The sequence below is a fragment of the Biomphalaria glabrata genome, chromosome 12, assembly GCF_947242115.1.
Source record: "Biomphalaria glabrata chromosome 12, xgBioGlab47.1, whole genome shotgun sequence".
Taxonomy (NCBI): Eukaryota; Metazoa; Mollusca; class Gastropoda; family Planorbidae; genus Biomphalaria; species Biomphalaria glabrata.
Window position 1 is genome coordinate 35,969,946 of NC_074722.1, and position 15,561 is coordinate 35,985,506.

The following is a 15,561-nucleotide window of genomic DNA, read 5'->3' on the forward strand; positions in this document are numbered from 1 at the left end:
ACACTGATTGACAGCACTATCATTAAGCTACTCTCAAAGTTTGGTGAGTGTAAATAGTTGATAAAATAGTGTTGGTGCATTGCCATCTATTTAGCTTCGCCTTGAGCAGCCACTTTAGCCTGTGCAGCTTTAACTTCTTCTTCAGTTGCCAAACAGTGGTGTTAGACTGGTCGTTGATTCTCATCAAGTTCATACACAAATGAGATTGCTGTGGGTAGATTTAATCCAACAACGTCATTGTCTGAGACATTAATCTAGATCATTGATCAAGCCTCTCAAGCTATTTCCATGAGCTGATATAATCGCTCTTATGCCTGACTTAATAGCTGGGACAATGGAGTCACGCCAAGATGGAAGTGTGCGCTCAACAGTATCTTTAAGACATTCACAAGCAGGTATCATCCCTTGATCCATGTCAGCATATTGCTTAGACTTTCCAGACCAACGCTCATCAGACTTTTCCAGAGGAGGGATGTCTTAGGAGCGATGCCAGGTCTGCACTTGATCTTCTCCACATTTAGCAGCTGTTTCATATTTATTTAAACCAGTGATTCCCAAAGTGGTCTATATAGACCCCCAGGGGTCTTCGAAAACTTCCAAGGGCTCTACTAAATCAAAAAAATAAATTGGGGGTCTATGAGATGTCCATGGGGGTCTACGATAATGGGTTTCATTTAAGCAGGTCGTGACTGTAATTTTAATTTTTACATCCCATTAATGGAATTATTTCATATCCTAATAAATTATTTGTACCTTAGTTAATCTTTAAAATATTTATCCTGCTATTCAAATAAAAAAAAAATTGATGTATTTAATTTTTGGGTGTGGGTGCAAGGCAGCCGAGGTTTGAACTCAGTTCTCCTTCTCCAAGGTGGGTTTCAAGCCAAGACTAATGAGTTCCTCCTGCCCAAAGCTTGCTGGCTTAGGCGCCAGATACTCGCCTTCGCCCCTTCTCCTGTTAGTGAGAACAGTTTTGCAGACCCAATATTTGAGCCTCACGTGAAAGATCAAGAAACAAACATATTTCCAGTATGTTTGGTGATTCCAGTAATACATATTAATTGCTATTTTAATTGGTTTAAATTTGAAGTTTTTTTTTAATAAAAAATAAATGAAACTTTAAATTACTTTATCACTCTTCAACTCACTACAGTTAGAAATTCGTTTTAAAAAAGAGGTGATGAATGTGCAAAAATGTAATATAAGTTAGGCAAGGGGGGTCTACCGAAAACCAGCAAAAATGGCAAGGGGTCTAGGAAACAAAAAAAAATTGGGAACTACTGATTTAAACCTTGAAGAGCTCCCTGGTGCCTTTCATTCCAACGCCAAGTTCTCACTTCAGGTAGCCAATGGCGATCCAGCTCTTCTTGAATAAGGTACTGAGTTTTAGTGGCACGTTTTAGAACACTGGTGAAGGCTACGTCAAATTCATATCCTCTTTTTTTAACCCTTTAGACGCGTGTGGTAGTCTAGCCTCTAAAAACACTAGAATTGTAATTCAATTTTGTATGCACTCTTGTAAAAAAGCTCAGCACTTTAAAGGTTAAAAGAAATTTCTATAAATCAAATAAGAACATAAAACTAAAATGTTATTTAACCTTGGTTAGGCCAATAATAGAATATGATTCTTCCGTTTGGGACCCCCCCCCCCAACTCAAGAAAACATTAATAAAATGGAACAGACACAAAATAGAACAGTGAAATTCATAACAAACGAATATTCACATTTGACTAGAGTAACACCTTTAGTAAAATCACTAAATTTAGAAAGCCTTCAGGAGAGAAGATTCAAAAGTAAAGTAGCAATTATACATAAAACACTGAACCATAATCTTCAAATACAAAAACAAAATTTAATAAAATACTCAGAAAGACACAAAAATAAAGGCACATTCCTCGTCCCATATGCTAGGACAAATTTGTGCAAATACTCCTTCTTCCCTAGTGCTATTAGAAAACCAGTGACTTGGCAAAATTTAAGTCATTAAGTCATTAAAGTCATACATGACTGATTGCATGACGCGTAGGACGTAATCATCTTCTTTTTTGAAGTAACGTCTGTATTATATAAGATAAGAAAAATGGCCACCATAAACTGCTTCTTGATTTGATTTGATTTTGATTTTAGGCACATCGGCACAGTTTAGGCCATGTCGTGCCTGCAGTCCCTTAAGGACTACTTTCTCTCTAAACAACAAGGGCCAAATTCTATACAGTCATATCATTAAAATCCAGTCTGTGACAATTCTGCATCGTGCCAGCTACAAAACAGATTTTTCTCATTTAAGACACTTTCACCGTGTCTTATTAAACCTATTTTAAACTTACTAGGAATTTCTAAATAGCAGCGATGCCCAACCTAATTCGACCTGCGAGCCGTTTAAAGTTCCGACCACATGACCAAAAAGGTACAAAACGTAACTGACCTGAAACAAGTTTAGTACGTACCTAGATTGATGGGAAAGTAGAGACACCTGTTTGTTTTTTTTTACGCGTCGGAAACTGGCTTCATTTCTCTACTTAAATTGTGAGCAACGTAGATAGCTTTACCAACGACTAATTTTCTGGTCGTGGATGGCTGCCTTGTCGTGTGGTTTGCGCGCTGGACTGTCATTTGGATTTATCGATGGTCCCGAGTTCAAACCCTGCCCGCTCCCATCCCCCGTCGTCCTGCGGGAGGTTTGGACTAGGAAGTAAACTATCTTCAACTCTGAAGGAACATCCAAAACATGTCAAACATTTTACAAACATTTTTTTTTGTTCTTGTCTCATGTTAAATATTCCCATCGATACTTCAGGCGTAGTTTAATAATCTTTAATTCGCAGCCAAGACTAAGAATGTTTTATAATCCGTTTATATGTTGTGCTTTAAAACAGCCATACGTTACAAAACAAATATGTTGGTTTATTATCATGTTCCACACAAAAGTAAATATCCGTTCACTTGGTAGATTCTAAATTCGGAGTCCACTTTTAGTTTCTTCGGCTCTCCCATTTCATACACCTACACATTTTCAATGCCATGGTACCAATCCATCAGAGAAAAACTCAGAGCCCTAACTTAGGTAAAGATACATTTTTACTTTCTTTTTTTTTTTTGTCGGAAAAAAAGGGGGATTTTCTAAACTTTGTACCCACGTTTCAGCGAGCCTTGTCGCGGGCGGGCCGTATTTCGGGCATCATTGCTAAGTAGTGTTTTTTTTTTTTTCAAACATTATTTAGAGAGATCAGTGTATGGCTTGCACTAAAGGAATCCTATTTTACTTTGAAATAAGTATCTATTGAAAGTACAAAATATGGTTATACATTTTCTAAATAATATTTCAAATATGGTAATTTTTTTGGTTGTTGTATTAGTTGTATAATATGAAAGTTTGTAAAAGTACTTCATCTTTTAAATTTTATTTTATAAAAGTGCTCGCAATAGGCTACACAAAGGCTTCACCTGTCGATTTATTTCCAAGCCTTTTATAGTTAAATATGGCCGGAACATCCCCTTTTTTTAAATCGTAATAAACGGGCCAGATTATAACGATTAACCTAACATATTGTTTTAGCCTGTAAATTAGTGAATCTGTCACTGAAATTTTACGGCCCTCTCTCTTTTTGCGTCTCTCTCTCTTTCTTTCTTTCGCTCTCTCTCTCTCTCTCTCTCTGTCTCTCTCTCGCTTTCTCTCTCTCTCTGTGTCTCTCTCTCTCTCTCTCTGTCTCTATCTCTCTCTCTTGCTCGCTCTCTGGAACCCACACTTTGTTTAGTTTTCTAGCCTGCGCATCCTAATTTCTCCGACATAGACTTTTGACTTGATTTGGAAAGACCCTCTTCATAACGCGCTCCCGACACATCCACGCACTCGTATGTTACGGCCCTTTAATTCTAGTCTCACTTTCACGTATTCGTCGCCCCCTCTCCACCCCACCCCAGCCAAAAAATGAATCATTAATCCTTCGTACACTCTATGACCTTGCTTCGTCTTCTCAATTCAAATGAGACCAGTGGTCCTCAACCTTTTTTATCCTATCGACCCTTTTCATAAAATCTCATCAACCAAACCCAAATCATAAATTTTTATTTAATTTTTAATAAAATTGTAATCTCAATATACATATAGAGAACAAAATGTTGTTTGTTGTTTTGTTGTTGTTTTTACATTTGTAACGAATATACAATGTATTTATGTAGTTGTTGTTTTTTTACTTAAGGGTCCGTGGGAAAGTTTTAACTATATAAAGGGGTTCGTGGGTCAAAAAAGTTTGAGAACCACCGTGTTTGTGTTTATTTGCGTGTAATGTTACGTTATTGAAGCCCCATATGGTATGTTTTTATGATGTCTACAATTGTTTATACTGCATTTGTATAATGTTTATAGTTACTTATACTGCATATGTATAATGTTTATAGTTACTTATACTGCATTTATTTGATGTTTAAAGTTGGTTATATTGCATTTTTATTATGTTATTATGTTATTTATCTACTGTTAGTATGTTATTTTACAAATTGTCACTACGTTGTTTATAAGTTGGTTAGCCTAGCCAGCCATTACGTTCATTATTGTTACATACTTGCCATTGCAATGTCTCGGATGAAGTGCTAAAGTCTCGCTTTGGGAATCTACTGTTTGGTAAAATGTTTTACATGTTTCGTATGTTCCTTCAGAGTTGAAGATAATTTCTTCCTAGTCCAAACCTCCCGCAGGACGACGGGAGATGGGAGCGGGCAGGGTTTGAACTCGAGACCATTGATAAATCTGAATGACAGTCCAGCGCGCAAACCGCACGACCAGGCAGCCATCCTGGTAGGACGCAGTTTCCATTTTAAAGACGTTGAGAATCACTCTAAAGGAGAGAAGGGGCAAAGCAAAGCCAAGCCAATGACAGGAGGGCGCGGATCTAGCATTGATTAAATCAAGGAATAGCCGCTGGGGTGATTTTTGTCTGTCTGTGTGTTTGTCCTATTAGACTAAAAAAAAAACCAACAATAGTGTGTTCTCAAAATGTTTTGAGTCAGAGGCGGCCTTAGGGAGAGACGAGTTGAGGGAGGGGGGGGACCGCCCCAGGTCCGACGACTTAAGGGGTAGGGGAGGCCGCGTTAAAATAATCTTTCGAATCTTTTGTCATCGTCAGCCCGTCGTACAAATATTCGTGGCCCCGATGTAACGATTGCCCAGGGACCCGCGCAATGCTAGGGCCGCCCCTGTTTCAAGTTTCACAAGTATGTGTGTTTCTAGGAAATGGATGTATACGTGTTTTCTGTGCTGGATGTGTAAGTAACTATTTAAATAAAAATGTGTTAATGATCGTATGTTTTTGGAAACCAGGGCCGGATTTAAATATGCGGAGGCCCCCGCGCAGAATTTTTGAAACATTTATTAAAAATCCACTTATCAATACAAAATAATAATATCTAAAAATACGCGCTATATTTTTCAAAAAAGAAAGAGTACTTGTAAATTAAATGAAATTGTCCTTAGTGTAAAAAAAAATTAATGTTTATTTAAGTAAAAATGTAGTCAAATTTTAGGGTTAAGAGTGTATTAGGAGTACACTATAAGCGGACACTTTAAACTACGACCGCGTTGCCAACTTTCAGATTGAAACTTTTGTCGGTAAAAATGAGAAAAAAAAATTGAATAAAAGAAAATGTAAAATTGCTGACCCGTCGAAATATGGATTTTGTTCGCTATTGTGGGGGCCCCCTTCTTGTGGAGTCCCCTGGGCAGTGGCCCCACCTGCGCTACCTTAATCCGGCCCTGTATGAAACACACTTGTCGGTTAAGAACTCTTTAAATTCGGAGTATTAGAAAATAGTATATGATTGATTGAAGGGAGGCGGAGAATATTAGCACACCCCTGAATCTCAATCTATATTTAGACATCAAACGATAGGTCAAAACAAATACATAAAAGAGAAATGATAAACAATAAAACGTGTTTCTTGTCTTTCAACAAACAGCAATACAAAATATAGCGAACACACAAAAGGAGTTTTTTTTTTTCCTGAGTTTAGTTGGCAACTCTATAACATTTGCATATTTTTTTTTTATTTGCAACTTGTCATGTGACTAAAGAGGCCAATCCCTGATACACAGTTGCGGTCACAGGTTAGGCAGATGTCATCAGCAGACGATGTAGCACGTTCACCCTTCTGCTGGTGTGTATCCCATCTTCTGCGCAGGCCCTTCCTTTAAGCTTCCTCTCTATGGGCATCTATCCAGCTGGCAAATTCTAATTAATTATATTCATTTCTCTGAGATAAGCGAACCAATAGTGTGTAATTTCCTCTTTTGTATATTTTTTTTTAATTGTAAGATTATTATTATAGCTTTTATATTATTATAGCTTTTATATTATTATAGCTTTTATATAGCGCTACTTTCATGCTTATAGCATGCTCAGAGCGCTTTTTGGTCCAATCTCATTTGTGGACCAGTGGGGGGGAGGGGGTATCTAGGAGTTGGTTTTCCGTGCTGCCTTTAGGCGCTCAGTAAACACAACTCTGCCCGAGTCGGGTGTCGAACCTCGAGCCCCCTTCTAGGTAGCCAAGCCAAGCCAAGTTCAAGCGCACTTGGCCTCTCGACCACGCTTTAAGATTCAGTTCAGGAGGCGCTGTGACTGAGCAGTAAAGCGCTTGGCTTCTTAAGCGGAGGTACCGAGTTAGAATCCTTGTGTAGACTGTGCTTTTTTTAAATTTCGGGATCCTTGGGCACCTCTGATTCCACCGAGCTCTAAAGGGTACTTTGTGGCTAAAAATTTCGACTAGTGAATCAAAACGTATCTGAACTGACCTATATAGCATCGTCGTCATTTTTTAATCACTTGAACTGACCTATATAGTTCTTAGAATCTTCAAGCGACATATTTTTGAAGTTTCTAGAATTATTGGGTTCGTATCTCTATTGTGTGTTCAGAATATGTCCGCCATATGTCGTATCCTGATTCACTTGAAACAAAAAGTTTCAGACGAGACTTGAGTGTACAAGTAGGGTTCATAAACTACATGCGCCGGCCTTGAACTCAGGTGACCCACTGCACTCTGAATATTTAAAAAAAAGTGGCTCCTTCGTCGTAAGAGAATAGAGAAATCAAAACCAGAGTAAATATGCACTCGTTTGCTTGGCGGTAGGCAAAGTGCGTTCACCAACATGTAGACATAGTGCATTCACCAACATGTAGACATAGTGCGTTCACCAACATGTAGACATAGTGCGTTCACCAACATGTAGACATAGTACATTCACCAACATGTAGACATAGTGCGTTCACCAACATGTAGACATAGTGCGTTCACCAACATGTAGAGTTATAGCGAAGCAAGAAGCTTTGAGATGCCAAATGAAATGTTAAAGTTGTAAACTGTTCCTATGATTTTATATTTGATTCGGTTGTCACACACTGGGGCTATAGACTTGAGTTACAGATACTGGAATGAAGAAAATTTGGATACTAACATTATGCACACAAACGCAGACCTAGCTAGCGTTATTTCACTTGGCTAAGGATCTAATAATTAAAATGTATTACGTCATAAGGGAGTGTGCACATCGAATTCGTTCATGAATTCAGCTTAAAGTGTTGGCATTTGTTTATTTTGCTCTAGTTCAGCGGTTCTCAACCTTTTAAGCTCGGCGACCCCTTTTTACAATCCCCCTCTCTGCCGCGACCCCCCCCCATACACACACATACAGCAATAGAAGAGTAGACAATACCAAGCCATATAAAGTAAAGTTCCCCCCCCCCCCTTTTTCAGACTTTGTCGATCTATAGGACAGATGATGATAAGGTCATGTGTTGTTGTTTTTTTGGCCAACGATTAACGAGCAGGGTGTCAACGACCAACCGCCTTTACTTTTCCTCAACTAAAGTCAGGCACCCTTTAGAGTTGGGTGGACTCAGGAGAGCCCTTAAAATCCCGAAATTTTAAATCCCAGTCTTCACCGAGATTCGAACCCAGAACCCTAAGTTTGCAAGCCAAGCGCTTAACCACTCAGTCACCGACTAATTTAATCTGGTGAATTTTACGTGAACAGCTTCCAGCAGGAACATTTCTGATTAAAATACTTTCTTTGGAGTCATTGCAAGTTAGTCACTGCTGTTTCTGAACCCTCTATCACAAACACATACACACACAGAATCAAACAAAGACACACACATATAGGTCTGAATGCCATTAGTTACTAATGGCATCATTACCCAGTAAGAAATTAGCCCACTAAAACCCAGAAATCACCAGTCCAGCGCAGGTCATCAAAACGTTCAAATAAAAAAAACAAACAAACATGGGAAGCTATTACGAGCTCTCCCAGACACGAAACGAAAAATAAAAAAAATCGTGCGTCCTGTCCTCTTGGGTCAAGGGTCATTATGATTGGGGATAGCCACGGGGAAAACCTGACGGACATTGCACTCCCCCCAAATTTTTTTTTTATCCTCCCCGTCTCTGTCCCTGTTTCTTCTTTCTATTTGTTTGCCTGAATGTCTCTGAGATATAGAGAGATACAGAATGTCAGCAGGGAGACGGTCAGACAGACAGATGGAAGGATAGTCAGAAAGGCAGACAGACTAAAGAATACATGAGTTTCACGCGTACTTGCACAGACCTCCTGCAGGACGGCGGGGGTAATGGGAGTAGCCAGGGCTCGAACTGGGGACTTTCGTGACTATAGTCCGAAGCGCGTACATCACGACCAAATAGGCATGATTATAATTGACGTCTTTCCGTCGTCAGACTCAGACTGACTATTAAAAGTGAAGACACAGTAGTCTGTTTTACAGGCTTCGGATGTATCTTCAGATGTTTCTTCAGATGTTTCTTCAAATGTTTCTTCAAATGTTTTTTAGATGTTTCTTCAGATTCTGAGATGTTTCTTGAGATGTTTTTTGAGGTGTTTCTTCAGATGTTTCTTCAGGTGTTTCTTCCTATGTTTCTTCTTATGTTTCTTCAGATGTTTCTTCAGGTGTTTCTTCCTATGTTTCTTCTTATGTTTCTTAAAAAGTTTCTTCAGATGTTTCTTCAGATGTTTCTTCAGATGTTTCTTCGGATGATTCTTGAGATGTTTCTTGAGTTGTTTCTTCAGATGTTTCTTCATGTGTTTCTTCCTATGTTTCTTAAGATGTTTCTTCAGATGTTTCTTTAGGTGTTTCTTCAGGTTTTTCTTCATGTGTTTCTTCCTATGTTTCTTCCTATGTTTCTTCAGATGTTTCTTCAGGTGTTTCTTCAGATGTTTCTTCAGGATTGAGGGTTATTACATCCTAGCTCAAGCCTTCCACAGGACAGAGTTTGAACCCGGGACCTTGAAGAAAGACGACAGAAGGTTTACAAGATCAGGCAGCTGGAAGTGATCTCAAAAAGACAGATTTGAATTCCTCGATTGAACAAAAACATTCAGATATTATATAGTCACTAAATTTAGAAACCCTTCAAGTTAGAAGATATAAAAGTAAAGTAGCAATCATTCTCAAACACTAAACCATAATTTTCAAATACAAAAACAAAACTTAATAAAAAATACACAGTAGGAAAAAAATATATGTGCATTTCTCATTCCTTATGCTAGGATAAATTTGTACAAATGCTCCTTCTTTCCGAGTGCTATTAGAGCATGGAATGGGTTGCCTGAGTCAGCCAGGTAAACCAATGACTTGGCAGAATTTAAGTGATTGATTTACATGCAAAACTAGCGTTACCTAGTAACACGCGTTGGATGTAATCATTTTCTTTTCTGAAGTAACGTCTGTATTTTATAAGATAAGATAAGACTCCACTTTTACCAATCAAATTAAAGACACGATCGACGCCGGAAAAAAATGATGGAATAAGCTAGAAAAATAAAAATAAAATAAATAATGGCTTTTATATAGCGCTACTTTCATGCTTAAAGCATGTTCAGAGCGCTTTGGTCCAATCTCATTTGTGGACCAGTGGGGAGGAGGGGGTATCTAGGAGAAGGTTTTTCCGTGCTGCCTTCAGGCGCTCAGTAAACACAACTCTGCCCGAACCTCGAGCCCCCTTCATAGGTAGCCAAGCCAAGCCAAGGTGAGTTCAACCGTGAAGATAAGCTTATGATTAGTCCGTGAAGATAAGCTTATGATTAGTCCGTGAAGATAGGCTAGAGTTAAGTCCATGAAGATAAGCTAGAAATATGTCCATGAGGATAAGTTATAGGTAAGTCTATGAAGATAACCTAGAGATATGTCCATGTTGATAAGCTAGAAATATTTCCATGAAGATAAGCTAGAAATATTTCCATGAAGATAAGCTAGAAATATTTCCATGAAGATAAGCTAGAAATATTTCCATGAAGATAAGCTAGAAATATTTCCATGAAGATAAGCTAGAAATATTTCCATGAAGATAAGCTAGAAATATTTCCATGAAGATAAGCTAGAAATAATCCCATGAAGAAAAGCTAGAAATAATCCCATGAAGAAAAGCTAGAAAAATGTCAATGAAGATAAGCTAAAGCTAGTCTCATGAACATAATATATAAAGTAGAAAGTAAGGCGTATGTATGTATGTACCTATGTCCCGCATTGAAATTTAAACCGTTTGCATAATCTTGATAAAACTTGGCATAAATGTTCCTTGGGTGCTAACTGGAACCGTAACGTATGTATTGTAACTCTAAAACAAACTTAAGACCCTCAAAAAAAAGTTCACCAACTCTATGAAAGTATTACTATTTCATGGATCTAGGCCATGTTTATCATGTTTAGATCGAATGATCCGGGTAATGTCCGGCTAGTATATATATATGTCACAACATTTAGATGGTGGTATGATGTTACGATGTGTTGTGATGCCGGGGATTTACTTGAATTCAATAGTTAACAAAAATGACGATCTAGAACTACAATTGACGATTCTTTGATAAAACAAAACTCTGGAACTTTATTTAAATACAACGTAAGTACAGTTTATGTACAAATTACAAATCAATGAGCATGAAACATATTACAAAGGCTTTTCCAACAGAGCTCTTAGAAACGTGACTGACTACAAGGACATTATTTATTCGACTGGCCTTTCTTTCTTACTACCGCCAATTCTCTGGCGCTAACTCTTTTCAAAATGTCTTTGTTTTAAATTCAAATCAACCAATATATTTCAAACATACTAATTACGTCCCTTGGGTAAATCCTGACTTGAATGTCAAGTGTCTAAATTTGAGGATTAAATCCCGAGACTCATGTCGAGGGCTTATATTTCTTTCAAAAGTGAAATGTACAAACAATTCTATAATGTAATCTGTGACAATATATATATATATACAAAGAGAGAGAGAGAGAGAGTATGAAGTACATATAGGATATAGATAGATATATATAAGCTACTTTCAACAGACTAAGAGCGTGTATCGAACTAGATCACGTTACCGTAACGATTGGTCATTTCAAATCCTTCATACCCACACACACTTTCTCTCACACACCCTCACAGAATCCATCCTTCTCCATTCATCCCCCGTGTCCAGTACTTCATAGACTGGACGCTCTGGCCATTTTCTGTCTGATGGCTCCATCGACTCAGTTTCGGGGAAGGCAAGGGGAAATAATTGCGTCTAAGATTTAAGTAAGAGTTCGATTTGTCTTCCCTTGCCATCATTTTTTTTTTATAGTCTTCCTCTCTTGTCTAAGATGGACAGTCAGTCATTCACTTGGAACCAGACACCAAACATAAACACAATGACGCAGCTTCTTACGTGTCTGAAGTGGACATTAAGTACAAAACTCCCGAAGGCTAATCCATCACACATTTCAGTGGTCAGTTTGAAGGAGCTAAGCGGTGGATAGTAGCTAGCCTGAATTGACCAGCGGATATGGATGACTGCCTGGTCGTACGGCATGCGCACTGTACTGTTGTTCGGTGGTCTCAAAGGTCCCAGTTTCATATCCTCCCACTGCATTCCCACGTCGTCATGCGGGAGGTTTAGGTAAGCTAGGAGGTAGAGTCAGGTAGAGTCAGGTAGATTATCTTCAACTTCAACTCTGAAGGAACATTCCAGACATGTCATACATTTTACAGATAGTAGTGAACAAAATACAATTGAATCATTGATCATAGACAATTGAGTCTAACTAAAACAAATGCTTAGTTCATTAATATTAATAATAACAATAACAATAACAATAATAATAATAATAATCTTGACCGACAAAACGGTAGATTTTAACGCCCTGATCTGCTGCTCATTAATAGAAAAGAAAAAAAACCACTACCATTATCGATATCGCCGTACCACTGTCTCATAATTTAAGAAAAAAACTGAGATAAAAAAACAAAGAAAATATAGGAACCTTGGCTTGGAGATTAAGAGTCTATGGAAATTGTCCAAAATAACAATATACCCCATTGTTATATCAACCGAGGGGATAATAACAACTGACCTCACAGACACCTTCAAGGTCCTTGGCATTCCAAGGAACATCCTCTTTGCCTGTCAGAGGGCGGTACTTCTGCAGACCTGCCACATCACCAGAAAATTCCTCGGTGGAAACTGTTAAAGGGACTACGATGAATTTTGTTTCTCTTTAACGAAACTCAACCCTAGCAGCGCCAGAGAATGACTACTCGCTCTTTTCTATAACATAATAATAATGCTTATTATCGGTGAGGAAATTTGTTTTACCATTGTGCATTACAAATTACAATATTAGAGCAAACAATGTATAGATAAAGTACACAAATTGTACAAAATATAAATGAGCATAGGGGAAGTAGCTGGAGATGTCACCCCCCAACTTGATGTGTCAGAGGTGTACGTAAACACACACACATACACCCATACAAAAACACAAAAACATACACAGAGAACTTTCCCCAAAACGAATACACTCACAGATGGAAATACCAAGCTATACGCATATGTACACATACAAACAAGAAGACAACTTAAAGAAATCGTTGCTGGGGGGAAATGGTGTTGCTGGGGGGGGGGGGTCAGTCTTTGATGGGGGGAAGGAGGGAGGATGCGGAGGGGGGGGGCGCCTGCCCGTGCACGTGACTGAATGTGTCTGCAAGTTGAAAGAGACAAACTTGTGAGAGAATAAATTAGATTGTATTGCTCCTAGAGACTCTCTTTGATTGAAAATTGCTTTAATGATGTTCCTTCCACGTGTGATGTCCAACTGGCCTAAAAAAAATTTATTCTAACTGAAACAATATTTGTGTCATATTTTTTTTTTACACCTAGAAATTAGAATATTTTTTTGTCCAACATAGAAGTCTTGGCATGGATCAAGCGTCTGTGAAAAATGTGCTGACTCTGACAATTAGTAAGTATTCTTTCTTTCTTCATTTGTTTATGCATTTCTACTATTACCTTTACACTTTGTTCTTGGCTGACTGGAGAAGGTTGTTCAGTGTCTGGAAATTCCTGAAAACTGGTAGCGAAGTTGGTCAGCATCATCAAACTCCATTTTTGTGAAGGCCTGAGAGGCTCTAATCCTCTCTTCCAAAATCTCAAGAAGAAACCCTGCCGTTTTGCGTATTGCGTATATGTTACAATACAGGTCGAGAATTTTTGGTTTCCCACATCTGTTGAGACGGAGATCAGCAAGTCTGGGGAAGTCAAACAGAATATGGGCCACGGTTTCTTCTTTTCCGCAGTGGGGGGCACCGTGAGTCAAAATTCGGCCATAACCGTGAGAAATATGAGCCAACTGTGTTATAATTGCTTTCTCAGGCCTGGGTAGCCTCAGCCACGGGAAAAGCGCGGTCAGGGCGCCTCATGTGCTGTCAGACTCTGTGGGCTTTTTTAGGACTTGTTCCAGCACTTTCGTGAATTAAACTTAGCAAAGTTGATAGAACGTAGTGCTAATAACGCGAATGTCGTGGGTTCGATCCCCATATCGGTCTTTTTTTTTTCATTGACGATTTGATCCTCCCTAATCAGATACGTTTTGGCCTGATCCGATTTAATTTGTCATGAGGTAGTAATTTTATATATATGTATATATATATATATATATATATATATATATATATATATATATATATATATATATAAAGGGCTAGTCTTCGAGTCCGAAGATTATTGAGGAATACAGTATTTCCCGTGGCTGCGCAGCCCCAGCTGTGAACTACATATTTTGCCACATCCAGGGCAAGCATAACCATTGTCCGCAGGTGGTCGATTTAGATTTTGTTTTCCTCGTCTGCGTTTGTCCTCGGCAGCAGATTTTCTATTGGTCTCAAATGTATATCACGCGGCCTTCGTGAGTGAACCCCAGCTGTTACGTCGACCACCTTTAAGCTCACCAAAAAAGACTGCCTTTGGCATACGTTCGTCCCCCATACGGGATACGTGCCCTACCCAGCGCAACTGTCGGACCAAAAGAATATTAAGTCCCTCTACACTGTCCTTACCTGCGTTGGCAAGGACATCGCTGTAGTGCGGTCCTGCCACCGTATGTCCTTGATGGAGCGCAAGCCTCTTTGGTGGAAGTGCTCAAGAAGTCTTAGTTGTTTATATATATATATATATATATATATATATTATACAGGTTAGGTTCATCTAAAGGTTAATCTACTTATAGTGCTAAGTTATTACAAAGCTAATATATAAACTCACTCCATCTGTCTGTCTATTCGTTTCTTTGTTACAAATTTCGAACACGTTATTGCTCTCTCACTTTCCGTTATTGGATCAAGTTGAAACTTTGTGTGATACTAAATGTTTTGGTTTTGTCAGGCCCGTCTCGTTATTGTGACCCAGTGACCCACATTGCTGACATGTCGAAAGAATGCGCTAATTAATAGATAAGGGGGGATAATTAAATTCCTTTTAGGCCTATATATATATATATGGACGATCTAACATGAATAAACCAGCATTTAAACAGACAAGAAAGTGTTTGTTAGTCACTACTAGTCTACTATTACACTTTACATGATCATTCATTGGTTCGTAACAAAACACGAATCAATAAAGAAAATGTGAAGTTCTTCCCCCCTTGGATAAGTTTTGCTCTTTTATTAAAAGTATTATTTTTTTTTATGTTGAATTAACTACATTGGCAACTTGCTGTGTTGACTAATCTGATGTTGACTAAAGAATTCATATAACTTCGCTTTACTCTGATTGGCTGAGAGAAAAATGTGTACTCCAGGGAAATGAAATTCTGTCTTAACGCCCCCCCCCTCCCTTTCACTCCATTTCCTAAAAACAAATCTCGATAATGTACAGCTTCCTTTTATTTGACTCCATAAGCATAGGGCAACACAAAGTCTTGAACTGGCCTTGTTTGTATAAGCTGCTTCTTACCCAGGCTGGAGGTGAAAGAGAAACTGTTGACACAAGCTGCTAGGAAATGAAAACCTAATTATGAATCCGTCCAGGAACTTGGGAGTTTAGTTTATGGTCTACAAAAAAACAAAAACAAGGAAAATGTATTTAAAAAAACACAAAGCGTATCTAAGGGGAAAAACTCCGCAATTACAACTATATCTCTCAATAATGTAGGAGTTATTTCCACTATGCTCATCAAACAAAAGCATTAGTTACCAATAACTAATCGGTTAATTTTTTACATTGATTCATGTTTTATTAGGTACAATAAATA

General features: G+C 38.3%; 1 pseudogene; it reads right to left on the reverse strand.

Annotated features, from left to right (window-relative positions):
• LOC106076121 (probable phosphoglycerate mutase) lies at positions 1–6,857 on the reverse strand (annotated as a pseudogene).
• Between the last annotated feature and the right edge of the window lie 8,704 nt (positions 6,858–15,561).